Source organism: Notamacropus eugenii, chromosome 4, assembly GCF_028372415.1.
Source record: "Notamacropus eugenii isolate mMacEug1 chromosome 4, mMacEug1.pri_v2, whole genome shotgun sequence".
NCBI lineage: Eukaryota > Metazoa > Chordata > Mammalia > Diprotodontia > Macropodidae > Notamacropus > Notamacropus eugenii.
In genome coordinates, this window is record NC_092875.1 from 69,236,000 (window position 1) to 69,249,954 (window position 13,955).

The 13,955-nt window shown below is 40.0% G+C and overlaps 1 long non-coding RNA gene across 1 annotated transcript; it reads right to left on the reverse strand.

Moving 5' to 3' along the window:
• Positions 1–1,085: 1,085 nt before the first annotated feature.
• Positions 1,086–6,085, reverse strand: LOC140499833 (uncharacterized). Its single transcript, XR_011965558.1, has 2 exons — positions 5,967–6,085; positions 1,086–4,604 (listed from the first exon to the last, which is right to left on the reverse strand). It is a non-coding gene; the product is annotated as an uncharacterized lncRNA (long non-coding RNA).
• Between the last annotated feature and the right edge of the window lie 7,870 nt (positions 6,086–13,955).

Sequence of the window (13,955 nt, forward strand, 5' to 3'; positions counted from 1 at the left end):
AGTCAAAGCAGTAAACACTTATTAAACTCTTACTATGTGTCAGGCATTGTGCAAAGCTCTGGAGATACATGAAAAGATGCAAATAGTCCCTGGCCTCATGCATCTTACAATCTAACAGAAAGGACAACATGCAAATAAACAGATACAAAGCTTAAGATAATTAGGAAGTAATTACCAGAGGGATGACACAAAAATTAAGAGGGGATTGGGAAGGCTTCTAGTAAAAGAAGGAATTTTAGTTGGGACTCGAAGAAGCTAGGGAGATGAGTAGGTAGTGCACTGGACAGAGAATATTCCAGGTAAAGGGACAGCCAAAGAAAATGCCCAGAGCTGTAGAGTGTCTTGTTCCTGGAACAGTCAAGGACAGTATCACTGGATCAAAGAGTAAAGTATAAGAAGTCTGGAAAGGCGAGCACCAGGTTATGAAGGGCTTTGAAGGTTAAACAGAGCATTTTGTGTTTGATCCTGGAGGTGACAGGAAGCCACTGGAGCTTGTCGAGTAACAAAGTTTCATGAGCAGATCTGTGTTCAAGGAAAATTACTTTAGTGGCGGAATTGAGGATGGATTGGAGTGGGAAGAGACTTGAGGCAGGCAGACCTTCTAGCACTATTGTAATACTCCAGGTGTGAGGTGATGAGGGTCTACACTAGAGAAAGGACAGGGTCAGAGGAGAAAAGGGAGTGTATTGGAGACATGCTGCACAGGTGAGATCTTGGCATCCCCTTGGATACAGGGGGTGAGAGACAGTGAGGAGTCCAGGCTGACTCCTAGGTTGTGAGCCTGAGGATGGGGGGATGGCATTGCCCTCTACAGTGACAGGGAAGGTAGGAGGGGAGAGAGGATTTAGGAGGGGAAATGAGTTTTGTTTTGGATATATTGAATTTCAGATGTCTACTGGACATCAAGTTCAAGATGTCTGAAGGGCAGTTGGAAGTGCAAGCAGAAAGGTTGGGGTAGGAGAGGTAGATATGAGAATCATCAATATAGAGCTGGTAATTAAATCCATGGGAGCTGATGAGATCACCAGGTTGTGTGGGATGGCTCAGGTCCCTACATAAATCAATTACTCAGAGCCCTCTCAAAGTGATGACAGAAAAGAGTTTTATTCGATTCTCGAGAATCTGGACAATCCCACAGCAGTTCACCTGGAGTAGGAAAGCCGAAGATAAAAATCAGGACAGTGATTTATAAACCCTAACGCAAGTCCCTCCTCCCCCCCACTGACCATTATCCTCATTAGCTGAGGATATGGTCTTACATTCTAGACACGAGATCTAACCAATCCCTTTGAAATGAAGACATCGAGGAATTACGCAAGTTTTGTCCAATCATTGAGACCCCAGTACACCACACAGTTTTATGCCTTATATGGAACTATTCTATTCCAAAAACACTGCAGCCCCGAGCCTCCAGGCCCCACCTCACCCTTGGGAGAAAACCACAATCTGAGGAGTCTTCACCAAGTCTATCCCACTCAAGGTGAAGTATTATAGGGAGAGAGGAGAAGTAGGACCCCATATAGAGTCCTGAGGGACACCTATGGCTAGTGAGAGGCCAGAGAGAATCCAGCAAAGAATACTGAAAAAAAGCAAGCAGACAGGTAGGAAGAGAGCCAGGAGAGGGCAGTGCCCTTAAAACTTAGAGAGAAAAGAGTATCAGGGAGGAGAGAGAGATCCACAGGGCCAAAGGCTGCACAGAGGTCAAGGAGAATGAGGATGAGGAACTGAGGAAAGGCCATTGGATTTGGCAACTGATCATTGGTCACACTGGAAAGAGCAATTCCAGTGGAAGGATAAAGTAGGAAACTGGATTGATTGTAAGGGGTTAAAAAAAGAGTGAGAGGAGAGAAAGTGGAGACTCCTATTGTAGATGGGCTTTTGAAGGAGGCATGTAAAATATTGTACAAAAAAATACATTTAATGTACCTTCTTTCCTCCGTGGGTGGTGGTGGTGATTATGGGTGGGGATCATTGTCTATCAGGGGTGGGGAACCTGCTGCCTCGAGGCCACATGTGGCCTTCTAGGTCCTTGGGTGTGGCCTTTTGACTGAGTCCAAGTTTTACAGAACAAATCCTTTTATTAAGGGTATTTGTTCTCTGACATTGGTACCAGATCTAGTTGGTTTTAAATAATAAAATCATAGATTTAGATCGAAAAAGGAACCTCAGGGGCCGTGTAACCCATCCTCCTCACTTTAAAGATGAGGAGAACTGTGGTCCGGGGAAGAAAAATAATTTGTTCAAGGTCTCACTTGTAGTACATGTTAGAAGCAGCATTTGAATCCAGGTTAAAGCATTTTATAAACCTTAAAGAGCTACTTAAATGAAGCTACATACATGTTGGCAGCTAGGGTCACCACAGTGCACAGAGCACAGGACCTGAAGTCAGGAAGACTTGAGTTCATATTTGGCCTCATATACTTACTAGCTGTGTGATTCTGGGTAAGTCACTTAACCTTTCTATCTGCTTCACTTTCCTCATCTGTAAATTGGGGATAATAATAGTGTCTACTTCAAAAGGTTGTTATGAGGATCAAATGAGATAATATTTGTAAAACACTTTGCAAAACTCTATAAATGATAGCTGTTTTCACTGCTGCTACTATTATTATCATTTCCATCATACCATGCTGCCTTTCAGTCTTTGTTTTTGGAGGTTTGGGGGAAGCCATTGGGGTTAAATTACTTGCCCAGGGTCACGTAGCTAGTTAGCATCCCAGATCTGATGGGTGTGAGGTAGAACCTCAGATTTTATTTAGTTTGCATTTCTCTAATTATTAGTGACTTGGAGCATCTTTTTTTCACATGGCTATGGATAACTGCCATATCATTATAATCACCAAGCCTGGAGAAGAATTGAAAGAATGCATCTCCTTCCCTTCATTGCCAAAGTAGAAGGTTACGAATGTTGACCACAGCATCTGTGTCTATAGATGGGGCCTTGTTAGCTAGCCTTGCTGAATTCCTTTTTTTCTTCCTTTTTTAATCTTTGCTTCAAGAGATGGCTTGCTGAATAAGGGAAGGAGAGGGACATATTCAGAAATAAATATTATATAAAAACAAAAGGAATGGATGAGAATCAGATTTGAATTTTTTAAAGATAAAATTGCATTAGGAAAAGGGTGAGCTGAGATTTGAAGGCTAGGGGAATAAGCAAAGGTTACATGGAATAAATGTCATGAATTTCCTTCTGTATAAAATAGCACAGCCATTTTATATCCATGCAATATCAAGAAAACTCAAGGAAGGCTCCTAGAGCATGAGGTGAACCTCATACCTATGAAGAATTTATGGGAGAGCATTCACAAGAATCCCACAAAATGGGGTGGGGTATGACCAGGTTGAGATCTGCATTGTTGGAGGAGCTAGCCTGATTGAGAAAATCACAGAGTCATTTAAATATTGAAAATGGCAATTATGCTGCTCTTGCATGACTCACTTAAGTGACACTAAGTATTGGGAAGGGAGTAGTTTGTAAACCATAAAGTATTGTGAAATCAGGTCCATAGATTTTAGACCTGGAAGGGACATTAAAAGTCATATAGTTCAACTCATTCCTAGTACAGATGAGGAAACCAAAGCCAGAAGAGGTAAAAGAACTTGCCCAGGGTCACACAGGTAACTAAGAGATAAAACTGGGGTTTGAACCTATGTCTTCTCTTTGCAAATCCACAGTTCATTCCATAGCTCCATGACGCCTCCTATTATCCACAATGCCTTCTTCATCCTACACAGTTCTCAGGATTTCTCTGGGAGTAATCAGTTAGCAATCCTCTTCCCATCTTACGGGAAGGAGATGGTCTCATCCCTGCCTGCTATTCAGTGGCTCCAAACTCCAAAAGATGGAAGACTTGCCCCACAAGGCTTTTCTGGGCAGGACAAGAGGTAGTCAATGGTCAAACCTGTTCTTCAAATGTTTCCAAAATGATAGGAGCTGCCAAAACTTGTGCTCCATTGGCGCAGTTTTCAGGAACCCAGAATTGCCTCTGGCATGTTGGAGAATCATTTAAATGGAGAGAATAAGATGATATGAAGATAATTATTCCTAAATTTAAAATGAGATGAAGCAAGAATTTGTTGCTCTCATCCTGGGTCTTGCTTCCTTTTTTCTCTAAGCCCATTTCTCTAGTCAAGGACTCTTACTAGTTGACATCTTCTCTGTGCTAGGATAAGCGAGGTAGGGAAAAAAAGATGGCTAAGATCTGAGCTGGGGGAGGAGGGAATGGAACACTAGGGTCAATACCTGAAGGAGGTATTTCAATTTCTAGAAGGGTTCCTGAGAAGGGAGAGAGAATTCTGACTGAGCAGTTAATTAGGAAATGCAGTGCAGGCTAAGCAAGATTATAACAGGCAGAGATGGTAGGTAGCAGGTTGCACTTTCATAGTTTTAGAAGAAACCTTAGAGTTCATTCAATATAATCCCCTCTTTTTACAATTAGGAAACCGAGGCTGGAGGTTGTTAAGTGATTTGGCCATGGTTGCACAGGTAGTAAGAAAAGAGAGCCAGAGTTTGGACCCAGCTCCTCTGACTCCAAATCCAATACTCTTTCCATCGCTGCCTCCGGGAAATGCCAAGTGTTCACTTTGGCTAGAGAGCAAAGAACCTGGGGAGAAGAAGGATGGAAGGTGATTTGGGAGGGTGCCTGGGGAGAGATGGGTGGAGAGCCATCAGACTGAGTCAGACTGAGGTGTTCAAAGATAAACTCTTCAGCCTTTAGATTTAACTCTGAAGGCTCTGGAGAGTCATGGAGGTCTCTGATCAGGATTTTCATTTATCTTTAATGCTTTTAGTCTGCTCTGCACCATTGCTTATTGAATCACTTCACATTGTTCTAAAGGTCTTCCCAGCTCTGACACTCTCTGTTCTAAGGCCCTCCCAGTCCTGACATTCTGAATTCTAAGGGCCCTCTCAGTTCCGACATTTTGAGTTCTAGGGGCCCTTTCAGCCCTGACATTTTAGATTCGAAGAGTCTTCCCAGCCCTGAATGGAGTATTCTTAAGGGCTCTCCTAGCTCTGGCATTCTTTGTTCTCAGGGCCCTCCCAGCTCTGATGTTCTGTGTTCTAGGGACCCTTTGAACTTGGATGTGGTTTTCTTCCTCTGTTAAAAAAGGAGAGAGTTGTATTAGATGGTTTCTAAGGTCCTTTCTATCTCTCAGTCCATGATCCTAGGACAGAAAAAATGGCTAGGGTGAAATGGGTAAGACAGCTCCCCTGAGTCCTGTACATGACAGATGGGAAGAAATTAAATTGAAGAGAAATTGCTTTAGGAAGCTGGTGCTACAATGAAAGGGAGAAAATGAGGCTTGGTATAGAGGTCTTGGGGATGAACCAGAAAGGATGTAGAGGAGACTTTATTTGTGGAATCCACTGAATTTGGTGACTAGTTGCACGGAGGAGATGAGGGAAGAGGGAAAATTCCAACTACCTGTCAGGGTCTCAGCCTGGTGAGGGGGAGGTTGGCAGGAGGAGAGGGAAGGCTGTGATGCCCTTGACAGAGACAAGGCTATCAGGAGCTAGTTTGAGGAGAGGAAAATAAACTCAATTGGGACTTTTCTTTTCCTCCCCCCAATTTGTTCCAGATTTAGCTTCTTCCCACTGGTTTGTTTTGATTTAACAGCCTCTGGTAAACAGCCGTGGGAGAGGAGAACAAAGAAAAGCCTCATTTCCTGAGCACTAATTACTTACACCCAGAGCTGTGCCAAGGAGCTTAGCCTCAACAAGGCCTTTATGTGGAAATAGGTCTTCCTGGGGGCCAGGAGGTCGGTGTTGGGGCCTGGCTCTGCCACTAACTCAATGGATGACTTTAGTCAAGTCCCTCACCCCTCTTTGCACCTCAACTTTCCCGTATGTAGTAGAAAGAGAGTTGAGTTAGATGCGTTCTGTAGTCTCCCAGCTGGGACATCCTGTGCTCTGAGGGCCCCCTCCCTCCCAACTCTGATGTTCTGTGTTCTAAGGGCCCTCTTACCTTGGATATGGACAAGTGTGTCAGTCAACAATGTGCCAGCACTGTACTAAGTGAAACATAAATACAAGTAGAGAGAAAGACAGCTTCTGCCCTTATGGAGTTTATGTTCTAATGAGGAAGACAGGGGACAAGTATGGGAATGATTAATATTAATATATGTAATATAATATAAAACAAAATATAATATAGTATAATATAGCCTATATTCTATTAATGTATAATAAAATATAATATAGTACAATAGAGTATATAGTCTATTAATATATAAGATATAATATAATAAATAATATGTTATAATATAATACAATACATACATATTATAATATAATACATATCCTCTTTAAATGGAAGTTCTAGTAGGAATCATCTAATCAGAAAGAGAAATCTAGGGGGAGGAGGGTAACTCTGTGTTCTACGGTCTGAGAACATTCTGTGTTCTACGTTCTAAGGGCCTGTGTGCTAAGGACATTCTGTGTCCATGATTGAAGGACCCTCCCAACTCTATGCACTAAGGGCCTTCCTGGCTCTGATATTCTCTGTTCAATGACATCTAAAACCTTGATTACTCGGCAAACCACACACTGGGAGAGCCATCTGTTTTCACTCACACTGGGTCTCCATTTCACTACCTCTACCCCACTTCCCTCAACTGCACCCATTTACCATCTTTTCCTAGGGATACCTTTGGGCCCCTTGGCAGAGTGAGCAACAGCAGCAGCAGAACTGGTTAATTCTGGCTTGATCAGCCCCAGCAGCTTTTAAAGGCTGGGTGCAGCCTCAAGACATGTGCTCAGATTGCATTGGCTTGTACTGAGAGACCTTTTATTGGAAACACAGGAGCTGCCCTTTAGACACCACTCAAGTCTAATCCTGGAAACATTTCTGCTGACCCAGCTCATTCTTACTTGCACCTCTTTCCCAAGGAAGCCTGAGCTAGGAACCACGTACGCGGGGCTCTTGTCATGGCTCTGCTCAACCCTTTCTGAAGACAAATAAATTACTAAACTTCCTCTCCCCATCAAAAACATGAAAGGGTTGTGCTGAATGATCTTTGAAGTTCTAGCTCCATAGTGACATTTTGTGTTCCTAGGCCCCTCCCAGGTCTGACCTTCTATGCGCTGAAGGCCTTCCCAGTTTCAACATTCTTTGTTCTTTTTTTAAAGAGGATTTTTATTTCTATTTTTTGCTTTTACATCACCTACATTTCCCCCATGTCCCTCCCAGACAAACATCCCTTCTATCCAAGGATGAAACAGGAAAAGAAATTTCAGAAAAAACAATCAAGACATTAGAAAAATACAAACACTAACTTTATACCCACACTGGTGACCCCTCCATATCTGGGAAGGAACGGAGAGAGGTGTTTTCTCATGTCTCTTCTTTGGGACCAAATTTGGGCATAATTTGGTAGCATTCAGTTTCAATGATCATATTCTATGCTCTTTAGTCTCCTTTCAGCTCCTGACCTTCTGTTTTCTAAGCTCCCTCCCAACTGTCTAGTTTTTCCTTTTTTTCTAAAGTCCTTTTCAACTTGGACAATCTTCTAAATTCCTTCTAGCTCTGCCACTTTATGTTCTAAACCTGTGTCTGCTGCCTCTGGCTCAGAGCTAATGGTAAAGTTTTTGAAGCCAGCGTTAACACATTAGAAATCAGGAAACATTCAAATTCAGGATTGATTTCTTGCTCCGAGCGTCTAGAATTGAAAGAAAGAAAGAAAGAAAGAAAGAAAGAAAGAAAGAAAGAAAGAAAGAAAGAAAGAAAGAAAGAAAGAAAGAAAGAAAGAAAGAAAGAAAGTGATAGGCAAAATATTAATGATGCAGTTTAAACTTTAATAACATGAGTACAATTTTTTTTCCAGAGATCTGATTGTAAACATACACGGGTCCACCCCTAGTTCTAGGGTTCCTTCTGGCTCTTCCGTGTTATGTTCCATCAATCAGTCAGTCAACAAGCATTTCTTAAGCACCTACTATGTACCAGAAACCATGCTAGGTGTGGAGGATATAAGTACAAAGAATGAAACAATCTCTGCTCACTGAAGGTTTACATTCTAACAGGGGAGATGTCATTCAAAGGTTCTAAGATTGCTTCCAGCTCTGATTTTCTGTTTTCTAAGGTCACCTCCAGCTCCGGAATTTAAGGACAAGCCTTAATTTTTAACCCTTCTTAATTCCAATGCCTTCCTTCTGTTAATTATTTCCTGTTTATCCTATATATAACTTACTCTATACATATTTGTATATTGTCTCTCAGCTCCTTGAGGACAGGGATTGTCTTTTGCCTCTTTTTGTATCTCCAGCACTTAGCACATAGTAGGTGCTTAATAAATATTGATTCATCATATGTTTAGAAATAGAGGAAATCTAAGGGACCATTTTGTTCAAACTCTTCGTTTTCGAAGTGAAGAAAAGGAGACCCTCATAGTTGAAGGGATCTGTACAGGAGATCTAAGATCCATCTCGATGCTGGCCTATGTTCTCATGGCTCTTCTCATTCTGACATTTTATGTAGTCTATAGACCTTATCGGCTCTGACATTTTATATCCAAAGATCCCTTAGCTCTGATATTCACTACTCTGTATTAAAAGGCCAGGAGAACCTTGTGGTGGGGAGGAAACATTTGTGAGCCTCTCACTTCGTCTCTTTGGGGGAATCAGGTCAGTGAAGTGGAAGGACAGAGCTTGGATTCAGAGGACCTCAGTTCTAGAAGCTGCTCTATCACTTGCTACCCGTAACCCTGGGCAAGTCATTTGGTCTCTCTGGACCTCGGTTTCCTTATTTGTTTAAAAATAAAAGGCACTCAATTTGATGGCCTCCGAGCTGAAAATCTATGCGCCCCTGATCCTAGTTTGGCAGAGAGAGTTTTATGGGTGAAGTATTTGAATCCTTGGAACAGAGCCCAGGGACAGAAAGGTTAGATGCTCAATATAGCAGGGAGGGATGGGAGGGGGGGAAGGGGTGCAGAAGGAAGGAAAGTTTAGAACAAATGTCTGTCTTGGCTCACTCAAGCTATTTCCCCCCAAACCTGCTCTCCTTTTGTCTCTTCCATTCTCCACTTCAACCCCAGTTCAAATGCCACTTTCTCTAGATTCCCCAGCTCCATTCCTCATTCTCCAGAATTTTCTATCTCCTTAGTCCTCTTTTCCCTCCCCCACTTTCCAGCTCCATTTTCTGAGTTGTTTTTCCCCATTAGAATGTAAAGTCCTTGAGGGTAGAGATGGTTGTTTCTGAAAAATTTTTGTTTATAATCACCTCAATTTCTCCCTGTGTCCATTCCCTCCTTCTTCCCAGGGAGTCATCCTGTATAAACAAGGAATTTTTTTTAAAAAGAGAAAAAGAGGAAGAAGGGGGGGGGGAATCATCAAAACAAATCAAAACATCAAAAAAAAAAATCTGAAAATACATACAACGTTCCACACCCTTGGTCCTCCCGCCTCTACAAAGGAGTGTCGTCTTATATCTCTTTTTTTAGGGCCATGTTTGTTATTTCCTCAAAATTCACCTTGGATTATTTTGTGACATTCTTTCCATTGTTATTGTTCCAGAGGAGGGACTGTATTTATAATAATGGAATCCGTGCAACAATGGAATCAGTGCAATTTAATGGTTCCTAACTGCACTAAGACTTTTTGGACAACCTGCATGGGTATCCCAACTGTCTGTCTGTGTTCATCCTTCATTTTCAAAGACCATGATGTCAGAGAAATGATGACATGCCTTGCAGCTGCTTACCTCAGTGACTGGCAGACATGTCAATAGCGTTTAAGAAATATGTTATCTATGGATGTTATAACCCCTGCTTAGTCCCACTCTGAGGGAATGCTGCAAAAATCAGATAAAGGATAAAAATAGTACTTCACAATTATAAAATGCTCTATAAAAATGAAGAGCCTCCTAATGATAAAGTTCTTTACATGGTCAACAAACATGTATTAATTGACCAGGTGCCTACTCTGTGCCAGGCAGTGTGCTGGAAGCTGGAGATATAGGTACCAAAAAATAAAACAATCTCTATTCCCCAAGGAGTTTACATTATATCCTTCTAACAGGACTGAGGTCCTGGGAGAGAACAAAATGTTTTGTTAAGACTCAGTCCCTGTGTCCCTGGAGCTTAAAGTTGGCAGATAAGACAAGCACAGATACCTATTCTAAATAATGTTACATCATTTATACTTTTCTTGACAAATTTTGTTTTGACATCATAAAAACCATCAGCATGTCCTCAATTGAATCCCTGAATGTCATATACCCAGAAAATAGTTAAATAAAATACTAATTAATTAAATTGATTTAAAATGAATGTTTTGAAATGATAAAGAACAAGAATGACCCCAAAAAGTGATACGAGAAGATATCTCCTCTACTTTGCAGAAGTGGGAAGTCCACAGGTGTGGAACATTGCATATATTTTCAGATTTTTTTTTGATGCATTGATTGGTTTAAAAAATTCTCTTCTTCCTTTTTGTTTATTTTTAAAAGTGGTTTTTGTTTTTATTTATTTTTTATTTTTATTTATTTTAAAGGTGTTATTGTTTGTTCTTTGTTTCCAGAGAGGAACAATGACATCATGATGTAATGGATGATGTTTTGACTTGCTCATGAATTGGATTTAAGTGAGGTAGAGCTGTGCAAAGATGTCAGGTTCACTCTCTTTTAGGCTTATCAAAGTCCTGTGGCAGGACAAAAGTCAGAACAATTGATGATGGCCCAGAATTGCAATGGATCACCTTGGCATCTTCAATGTCCAACCACAAGCTCTAAGACAAGGGCATGCCCAAAGGGTTATGAAACTATGTAGACCTTTTGGCCCAAATATCAATTCTAGGTCTGTATCTCAAAGAGATCAAAGTAAGAGGAAAAGGACCTCTATGCACAAAAATATTTAATATAGCTCTTTTTTTGTGGTGGCAAAGAATTGGAAATGAGGAGATGCCCATCCATTGGACAATGGCTGGATAAGTTGTGGTATATGATTGTTATGGAATACTATTGTGCTATAAGAAATGATGAGGGAGGTGGTTTCAAAAAACCTGGGAAGACCTATATGAATTAATGCCGAGTGAAGTGAGCAGAACCCGGAGAATCTTGTACACAGTAACAGCAATGGTGTAATGTTGATCAACTGTGAAAGACTTGGTTACTCTGATCAATACAATGATCTAAGATAATTCCAAAGTACTCATGATGAAGAAAATGATATCTGCCTCCAGAGAGAGAATTGATGAAATGGAATGCAAGTTGAAGTAAAATTTTTTCACTTCCTTTTTTTTTTTCCTTTTTTGCAACATGGATAATATGGAAATACATTTTTCATGATTTTATGTGTATAATCAATATTTGACTTCTCAATGGATGGGGGAGGAGTTGGAGGGAGAAAGAGAATTTGGAAGTCAAATTTTGAAAAAAGAATGTTAAAGAGAAATAATTTTTTAAAAAAGCAATAAAAAAATAATTGTTACTGTGACTGATGGTACAAGAAAATTTTTACCTTTGTCATTTTCTGTTTGCTAAAAGAAAGAATAGATTTTTTTATCTTTTAAAACCTTTTAAAAGTTCTTTGCAAAGGTGTAACTAGAGGCAGTTAGATAGTACATTGGATGGAGTGCTAACCTGAATTTAAATCCAGCCTTAGAGACGTAGTAGCTTTGTGACCCTGGGCAAGTCACTTAACCTCTATCTGCCTCAATTTTCAGAATTATAAAATGGGCATAGTAATAGTACCTACTTCCCAGGATTGTTGACAGTATCAAATGAGATAATATTTGCAAGGCACAGCATCTGCTTTTCCTTACTAATTAGCAATTTTTGCACCTAGGATATGTGGTGGAGGGAAGTAAGCTTTCTTGGGTATAGTTATGGGGGTGGGGAAAAAGCCCCAAAATACCATGAAGTTTCTAAAGCTTCAATAGGGGAAAGAAGTATGTCCCAGCACAGAGCTGTAGTTGCCCTATAAATTATCTGCCTTGAGGCAAAGCCTCTACGTCCTTCCCCTTGTTCCAGCTCTGGTTAGTAGCAACATTGTCAGATGTTTTTTCACTTGTGTTTAAAGTGATCTTCATTTCCATAATTGTAATAAGTATGTGTATTATTCTTTTTGGTTCTTACGTGGCTCTTCCTCTCTTTCTTTGAATTCTTCATATTTCTTATTCTCTCTGGTGTAGTAATATTTCATTATACTAACTTACCATAGCTTGTTCATCCACTCACCAATCATTGGGCACCCAATTTGTTTATTCATTTGTTTTCAACTTTTTCCTATTGCGAATAGCACTGCTAGTTGTGTTTCCATACAGACAGGTCCTTTCTTATATTCAGTAAACTCCTTAAGGGTACAAACCCCATAGTGGGATCTTTGAATATGGGTCAAAGGGTATAAACAATTTTGTAACTTTTCTTGCATTATTTCTATTTTTCAAAATGTTTAGGCTAAACTGGAAATACATACATACTTACACATATACTTACATGCATATGTGTGTGTGTGTGTGTGTGTGTGTGTATCCTTTGACCCAGAAATACCATTACTAGGCACACACTCAAAGAGGCCAAAGATAAGAGGGGAAGGATCCATAAGGAGATCAATGTATATAGCTGTATTTTTATTATAACAAAGACCAAAAAACTATGGGGTTACCTATTAATTGGAGAAATGATTAAAAAAATAGTAGTAGATGAATATAATGGAATATTGTCTTACTATGAGAAATGATGAATATGAAGAGTTCAAAGAAACTTGAGAAAACTTATATAAAAGTGGGGACATCCACCTCACCTCAATTAATGCAGTCACAGAAGGTTCAGAGTCTATTTGAATTGATAATAAATCAAAGTAGATGTGAATTTCTCTTTAAAAATTGGGTTTTTTTGGTTAGCAAAAATCTGCCTCCCCCTTCCCCAATTAGGAATGAAAGAAAAGCAAATCTCCTGTTCCCAACAAGTATAGTCAAGCAAAACAGATTTCCATATTGTCCATGTCGTATATACATATATACATACATATGTATGTATGTACATATGCATGTATATCTCATTCTGCACTTTGAGTCCTTCACTTTCCTTTCAGGAAGTGGGTAGCATGTTTTCTTCATTAATTCTCTGGATGATGGTTGATCATTACACTAAACAGTTCCTAATTCTTTCAAAGGTAATAACTACCATCTTACTGTTACTACATAAATTATTCTCCTGGATCTGTTCACATAAATCCTCCCAGGTTTCTCTGAAACCATCTCCATCATTTCTGACAGCACACTAGTATTTCATCATATTTACATACCATAACTTGGATTGACTGACCATATGATATGGACTTTTAGTGAGGTGCTACTCAGTCAGCTCAAACCAAGGTATGAATGAAGTATTTTCAGCAGTCATACAAATAGACTTCCCTTCCCAGGAGAATTTGATTCAGGTGATGGCAACATATGTTTCTATATCTATTTATATACCTCTGTGAGTCTTAGAGTCCTTCCCTTCTTTGTATGCTTATAGGCTCCTATGCGTCCTTTGTGATAAGCTACTTTTCATGTTTTCAGTGTTTGTCAATGCATAATATTCAGCCATCCCCCAACTGATGAGCATACTCTGTCTCATTCTTTGCCACCACAGAAAGACCTATACATATTTTCATACATAATTAGAGTTTGTTTTATTTAAGATTAATCCCTCCCTTAATCTATTCTCCCACTAATTCCCCCTTCTCCCTTTTCCTCCTATTTCTTTATTGAGTAAAATTTATTTTTGTACTTGTGTGCATATGTATGTGTTTTTGTGTATTCTTCCCTGCTTTAACCAGTTCACATGAGAGTTCAAGTGCCAACAGCTCTGTCTCACCCCATCCTTCAAGTTTGTAGAGACTTCTACTTACATACCCCAATATCCATAGCATATTCCTCTTCCCTTCTCTTCTTTCCATTCTTCTCTTGAGATCATCAGAACAGAAAAAGAACATTCCAAAGCCTTTTGTCATATTGGACTCCCTCTCTGACC